Genomic DNA, 8,782 nt, shown 5'->3' with positions numbered 1-8,782 from the left:
AACAAGACTATCACTGCAATTACTTCAATGTATGCTATAAGAACAACAAAAATAATTATGTTATATTTATAACAATAGGTGATAAAACACTGCAACAAATTATCTTTATAACAACATGTGATAAAACACTGCAACAAACCTTATTCGGATTTATCCATAAGATTTTAAATCATCAACATCATATAACATGAAATGATTTGAAGATGAAAACAACAAATCTTGTATATTACTTTCTTGGAATAATGGGTGTACAAAAAACTGCAGGCTCGTAGATACTTCATGACACACTTGCTTGCACAAAATGGATCTTCATTTCTACAAAACTTGTCTTACATAACACAACTTGTTCCAACAAACCCTCTAAAATATAATAATTTTCTTGTCATCCCTCATAGAATACAAAATGACTCTATATATATGACTCAAAAGAGATGAATGAAAGGACACACCCTTTCATTAATACAAACTAAAACTAATAGAATCCTAACTATTCCTCTTAACTGCTATAACTAAAACACAATAGAATGACATAAACTAACTCTTTCCATCCAGCCGCTGACCACATTTCTAGATATGCTGAAGATATTTTTCATCTTTATATGTGCAGGCATTGAAGATAATAACTCTGACCGTTATCTTTGCTGTAACAAAACTTTCAACCTGTTCCCCTATTTTATTCATATTCAATGCATCCACATGGGCAATGCTAAGGGCTGAACTGAGTAGAGATCTGTATTTGGTAATCCATTGATGTTTATCCTTCATAACCCCTTTATCATCTACTATGCCTGGAAATCCACGATTAACAATCTTTTTACATTCCTCATATTCAATATCCAACTCTGTTGTGAATCCTTGATGAGTGTCAATTAGTTTTTTGACCTTATTGATCCTTTTGTCACTCAGTGTCTAATCCTATAGTAGCATGTTTAACCTATCAAGGATCCTCTTGTGTGACACTGTGTTATCCATATTTCTTTGGTAGACAGTATAGAATTCCTCCAGTATCTTCTGCAGATTTTCAAATTGTTTTGACAATAAGACACATGCTGTGTCTATCTTTATGCTTTGCATTCTTTCCCTAATTTTTTTGTTTTCCTTGTGCAATTCTTCGCACTTCTTTTTTAGTTTGGATTCATCTGCTATCTGGGGTACAGGTTGGCCTCTACTTCTCAAAAGTTCCTCATACAATGCTTTATACTTTATTGCTTCTTTCACCAACATCTTCATCTGTGCTTTGTTTAGTTTTTAAATGTCAACTCCCATATCTGGCGTGACCATGAGATCAACTTCACCAACCTTCAACTTCATCATGTGTCCAAAATCCTTTTCCACATCTATGATCTTCAACCTCTTATTTGGGGGATAAAGAGACCACAATTGCATAGCCTCATCATCTGGATCATATCTTGATCCAATGAAGATATCATTCACACCCTGAATGTTTAACTTGAATCCCTTCTTCTCTGAATGCAATATGTTATCAGAAATAAAGGATGCACTAAGATCCTAGCCTAGAAAGAGGATAACTCCTACTTCTACTAGTAGTTTCCTTCCCCTTTGAGGGGTCATGCCTTCTACCTCTGCATCGATATCAGCCTTTAGTCTCCTAAGCATCTCTGCCTCATTTTTTGGTGTTATATCAGACATTACTTCTCTCAGCCTTTTTCCTTTGAAATGATACAGGAAGGACTTAAATTCCTTCGATTTGATGAACTCATCATCAGACACAAAATAGGTATGCTCCTCTAACCTAAAATTTGCATCTGTATGCATCCTTGCAACAATTAGGTCTTGTGCTTCAAGCTCCTCCTCCCTTTCAGGCCTCCTGAATCTTGAAACAACCTCATTCTCCCCTGACTCGCTCTCAGCTTCTTCTTCTTCTCCCATCTCCCACAGTCTTTTCCTTTTCTCTTCTAGTTTCTGGTTCAGATCCTGAATAATGTACATAGCCTCCTTAGATTCCTTGTTCCTGAAGATATCACAGGCTTCAACATGCTCATGAAAATAATCACCCAAATTTTGCCCCTTTCGGCTCTGGTGCATATAACCCTCCGGGTCATAATTCTTTCGGCTTGTGTGTTCATAGAGGTTATAATATTTTATTAACCTCTTGTCAATGATTTCATATGCCCTTGTAGATACAATGTGCAATCACCAAAATGTAAAGTCTCGGGCAAGAAAACTTGCTTGTGGGCACCCCCAAAATGCATTGCATTTGAGACACTCATTTGCCTTACAATCTCTAGGTAGGCAATTTTGTTAGGAGAAGGCTTTAGTAGCACATAAGGAGCTCCTTCGAATCCAAAGACTCTAACATATGTGAAGTCCTGACATACATACCAGTCACCCCAATTGTGATTCACCCTAGTATCCCCATGTTCATGGGGTCTAAGGAATCTTTTGATTTCTTCTAAAAAATGACCCATCAAAAGAGACTCCAAAAACTCTGAATAAAGGTTACACAAAAAAATCCTTAAATTTGATATAGTGAGATCTCATGAACTGAGAATCCCACAACGACACCCATAACTGAATAGGCTGCTCCTATCCATCCTTGCCATGAACATTTAGCTTTAATTCCTCAGGCCACGGCCCCCTGAGTCATCCATAAAACAAGACAATATGCATTAACAAAGAATAAAACTTAAAAGATTTGTTAGGGTTATTATGAAGGCTTAAGAAACCCTCATGCATATTGTCAACAATATAAGTAGCATAGTCAAATCATCTCAGCTCATGCATCTGTCTGTCAACAACAAGTACCAAAGGCCCTACCCAAGCTACATCCGGAGCTTCAACTCCCCCCATTTTTCCGCATGCCATATATGTACATTGCAAATATTGCCTAAAAATGTTGATGTTAAGTGGGGGCCCATCTTCATCTATCAGCTTTCCTTTCTCAGCCTTATGCATTGCCAAATTGCACCCATTGTATATAATGTCCATCTTTGTATACTCTTCTTCTAGTTTTTCAAAAGACAGAGGCATGCCTGATTCGAGACTGACCAAAAACCTTCTAAATGGTGGCCACTAAAAGGTAGATAAATGCTTCACCATTCAGCAATTGAATACATCTTTTTGTGGCATTGTAGGCCCTAGCCAATGTTTTCATCAACTAGACATTCACAAAGATGTTAGGAACCACAAGTTTACCCAGTCCAGTTATTCATGGGTTTGAGATTGGGGTCGGTTTACTTCTCCTCAAATAATGATACATGAATAACTCGCGACCTCTAATCTTAGTCCAAACATCACCAATCTCCTTGAAATCATCTTCTAACTGGTCACAAATGGGCAGGTTAGCCTTAGATCTCTAGGATTTGGCTCCTGGTGAGCTCATTTGATCAATCATGTCTTGATTTAATTTCTGCTTCTATGCACCCTCTCCACCTTTAGACTTCTTTGAGGTGCTCTCAGAAACCTCAGTGACCTTTCTTTTGCCTTTTGAACTAGAGCCCTCTATGTCTAAATACCTCAAGCTTAACTGAAATTCAAAGTAGCTTATTTTCACTCCAATCCCTCTGTTTGGTTCAGTTTGCTATGCCAATTCCTTATACTAGCTTCTATATATAGATTCAATGCTTTAGGGGCATTTACTCAATTGAAATGATGATGTAATCACCTCGTGTAAGCACAGACCTATCTGTTGCCTATATTTAATAATGGCAGGTGGGTTTGTTAAGATCAGATTTTGAAATGGCTAGTCATCATAACTCCTCCCGATAATTCAATCACTTGGTGCCACCCGTCCTTTTCATCGGCATATGTCTTATTGATCACTCCATCGAGTGTCGGCGTAACTCATTTGTTATAATTTTGATGGTTATAACTTCCTTGATGGCCCCGCCTTCTATCTAAGCTTTGTCTTTACCTTTATATCTCATCGACATAGGTCATCTCGATGTACCCTCCTTCTATTCCTCCATGGCATTCTGCCCATCGGGTATCAGCATGACTCTAAAGACACTACTCCAATGAGTCCTCCTTTGTGGTCCGCATTTAGCTTGCTACATCGGGTCACCTTATCGTGCATCGTGACAACTTACTTTATGTTTCTCTGATGACCCGATGCCATCGCCTTCGCACTTATGTGTCCTTTTATTCCTCCAGTCTATTGGCATATAGTTCCCCGATGAGACCTCCTCGTTCACACTTATCTTGATTTTTTCATCGGGTATCGACATAGCAAAAATGTCCTCTTCTGATGAGGCAATGATATCCCAATGACTTGGTCTTCAATCAGCATAAGTCATCCTGATTAAGTCTCCTTGTCCATGCCCGACTTGTCCTTCTCATCGGGTATCGACGTAATCTAAAACATCTTTCACTGATGGTTTAAGTTATCCTGATGACTTAGTATTTTTTACCTGTTGGTATTGCCTTATCAGAGTAAGTCATGTCAAAGACACCACCTTTTCCACCTACCCCATTGAGTATCGGGGTAGCATGAAATGACATTTTCTGATGAATCGATGACATTGCCAACCTATACTTTTCATTTTCTTTCATTGGTGTAAGTTATACCGATGACTTCATCGGCTATCGACATAACATTTTCTCATACCGCCGATAGTGAATGCTACGCTGATGAAACCCTCCTTTTGCACCTTCTTTTGGTTCTCCTTCGAAATGTTCGGTCTATGTTATGCCGATAGGTTCTTTCATTGTTTCGGTTAGTCGGTCTTATCTGGGTAACTTACACCGGTAGCTCAAATTTGATAATCGTGTTGAATAAGCTCCTCTTCATATATATTATTTACACTTGCAACCCTACATGGAAACTTCATACGTAGTAATAGATGGCAGAGTCTATCACATAGGCCCAAAGAATGTCTTTATAAGGATCCAATATGATGAAACTTCCTCATGTAGTCCCTACTTAATGCCAACCCTTAGCATGCCCCAACGGTACTTGTTCAATTTTGAAAATAGGTCATAGTAGGATCCTTCTGATATTGCAACATACTTCCTACATATTCAATCCAACAGTAAATGCTCTTATGATGAAAATGTACATATAAAAACATCAAATAAATAGTACAAAATAGTTTGCAAAAATATGTGCTAACATACCCGACTCCACTAGAATGGTATGTTGGAATAGGTCTTCTCTATAAGCCTTCAATTCATCATAAGACCAAAAAAGGTGATTTTTATACTTTTTTAACAATGAAATCATCATTTGTTTCTCTGATGGTCTTATCTTCTTACCAATATACATCATTTTAAGATAGGGCCCAATTCCTAAATTTACACCCTATAAATCTTCTTCAGTAATAGGCTTAACCATGGTCTTGTAGAAGTTAGCATTGTCAAACATTTTTTTCTAAAGAACCAAGACTCTTTGGAATGGTATTTATTTTGAGCTGAATGATCTCATTTCCAAATAGAGTCTTCTTGCCTTCTTCATTCTTCTCTACCATGGGCTTCTAATAAATCATTTAGTAATAATAATTATGAATGCAATTCAAGAATTCATAACTTTGTTGATCATCATTAGAAACTTGTCAACTATAAATGTTATTTGGGATATCATGCCTAGTAATAACTTCAACATCAAACATGTAGTAAGTGGAGGAATACAAAGCATCAAACCTTGTGTCTAACACAACAAGAGCATCAAACATCATATTAATTTCTCATTCAACCCAAACGATGTTGAATGCATCAAAATCCTCAACAAAATCCTACACTACATTCCTATAGATTTTCAAGCCTTTTTTTTTATAGTAAACGTGCCTTTAACCTAATACACCACAAGCTTTTAATCACCGTGCACCTTGATGAATTTAATCCCATACTTAAAAGCTATGTTCATACCAAGAAGTGAAGCCACATATTTTTCTACATTATTAGTGTAGTCAATGTTCAATTTGAAGGTAAACTTATAGTCTTTACCCTTAGGAGATATTAAACAATTTCTGCACCAATACCTTCTCTTGAGAATTGCACTAGTGAAATCCATATTCCAAACTCCATCATATCCTTGACGGTCATGTCTAAAAAGTAAGATAGAAACAACTTGCATATCTAATTCATCATCACAATAGACCTTAAAACAATTAGTCTTTACATCAAAGTAACAAACTTGACTCTCAAGCTCATTTTGACTCTCCACAAAGACAACCATTTTCTTTTTGTTATGCAATTGGAATTGTTTTCCACATAGCAGTATGGTAACATAAGATAGGTTCATTTGGATATTACCACCAATTGAAGCTACCCATTTTTTGGACACTAGCATACCCCATTTAGATGGACAATCCTCTATGATAATATATGTTAAAAAATTTACTTGGATATGCAACAAGCTATATTGGAACATCATTCACTATCCTAATTACATTAACTTCACGAGAACAGATGACATAAAATTTCCTATAATTTTTTAAAACTTGCAGTGCTAGGTGGTTCATGAATTATAGTGGCATCACATTGTTGGATGCACTAGAATCTAACATACAATTATGCACCAACAATATATTTATCAACAAGGATGTATAAAATGGATCAATTTCATGTTTTTAACTTGTGAAATCAATGCCCAATTATATCTCTAGGATCTCTTGTGTGTCAAAATTTTTTGATCTATCTCTGGGAACAATTGGGACTTCAGTTGGTTGAGGAATCATGGTGGACATAGTCAGATATAGCAATGTTCTTTCCCTATAGTTAGGAATTCTCAATAGTTCTCAAACTAGGAACTGAACTTTTAATTGGCTTGAGGCCTGAGCCAAGTCAATGGGCTAATATGCAGGTAAAGGAGTAAAAGATGGAATTGTTGCAACATTAGTATTAACGATGAAAAGCACTCGACCACTAATGGTAGTTTTATTTATGTTGAGTATCTTTTCAACCTCCTTTACTAGCTTTGGTTTGTATTTTATCATTCAATTGCATTGCTTCTTTTTCACTACCTATGTTAGCCTTGTGATTTTCCACATTATTGGTTGAAGTATCAATAAAAGTTTATTTGGGACATATACTTTTTCCAGGGACTTGCATTTCCTAAATGCATATTTTTCCTAGGTGAAAACTTTCATGCAACTCTACTAGATGGTCTATCAGCATTGCACTTCTTTATCTTTCCTTTATTTGACTATGTTTGTAACACATATGTAACAACCATGCCTTTGGATTTATCCTTGGCACCTAATTGTCTATCCCTTGGCTCATAATCACTTTGCACTTTACAACAATAACTTTAGTAAGATCTTTAATGCCTTCATTAGAGGGTCTTGCGTTGTGTATCTCTACCCCATCTACTCCCTGAGTTGTTAAAAATATTTGCATGGTATCTCATAGGAAATATGATCATTTTCATAGTCATTTTAATAGGATTTCTCACCCTCATATGCATCTAACTAATCTTCATTGGCATCACCATAGTACTCAGGTGTACCTTCATGTTCTTGGAATTATTTTTTATCATTAAGTGCAAATTAAACATCACACCTAGTCTAATCATGAGGTAAATAACAAATATCACACCAAAATGTCTTTTCAAAGATTCACATGATCCTTCCTCAAGGGATCAAGGATGTGTTTTGCTTGGTATCCTTGGTTTAAATTTCTTGACACCACTTGTTTGTCATTTCCTCCATATTTCTTATACCAATCATGATTGTAGAGATTTTTATTCAACATTTAACCTCCACATAAGGCATACCTTTTTCATTTTTTGCAGCTATGTATGCGAAATCCTTCATAGCTCCTATCAACTTTTCTAACTTTTCTTCTACAATGAGAAGCTTAGTGGGAACTGTTGCACTTGGTTTTGGTAATTTTACTTTTTTACTTTGTAGTATTTACTAGATGCTCTCATATTAATTTCTATATTGATTACCAATGCATAAGCCTCTCTCAAGATCTAAGTATTTTTATCTCTCAAAAGATATCCCAACATTGAATCAAATGACCTATAGTATAAAACAAGGCATATAGGCTCATTTGGTCTTATCGGGGAGGTACTTTTCTCATTTTCATAATAAACCTATTGTTGAAGTTAGCAACTAGCTTGTTCACCCCTTTTCTCTAATGGAGGTTAACTCATTCATTGCAAACTTTGGATCTGTTATTTCCCCATATTGTAACTTGAACACTCTCATTAACTCATACCATGAGTCTATGTTGATATCTAGAAGGCTTGTATACATTCCTTTTAACTTTCCTCCAATGATTGCACAAAGAGATTCATCATGACATATTCATTCTCTATTTCATATTCATGAGTGAGATTGATAAAATGTCTCAAGTGGTCCTCATTAATGATTGCATTATTACTTTGGAACTTTGGTACTTTCCCCTAATCTTTGTTGTGATAGGATTAGGATAATTTGGAATACCATAAAATTCTAGTTTCTAAGAATCAATTTCATAAAAAAACCTTTATGCTTTCCTCATCTACACTTTCTCCTCCTGCCCTACAATTTATTATAAAATTACTCTTATATCAATAATTTCGTGAAAAATCATTTTCAACAAAAACATATCTTGGTGAACTAAGAGGTTTATGAACTCTTAAAAATGTCAATTTTTTTTAAGGCTTCCTCTTTCACTGAAAGAGATCTTCGATGAAATTATCCATTGATGAACCAAGATGTATACAAACTCAACATTTGAGAAACATTTTTTAGCACACATTCCTCCTTTTTGACAATGTGATTGTTCAACAAACTCATTTTTTTGGTGAACCAAGAGGTTTGCAAACTAAGAATCCCACCAAATTTTTTTTTATTACATAGCCAATTTTCAAAAGGAATGAATGGGAAAGACATTG

This window comes from Cryptomeria japonica, chromosome 3 (assembly GCF_030272615.1).
Source record: "Cryptomeria japonica chromosome 3, Sugi_1.0, whole genome shotgun sequence".
NCBI lineage: Eukaryota > Viridiplantae > Streptophyta > Pinopsida > Cupressales > Cupressaceae > Cryptomeria > Cryptomeria japonica.
Note: the sequence above shows the minus strand (reverse complement) of the source record.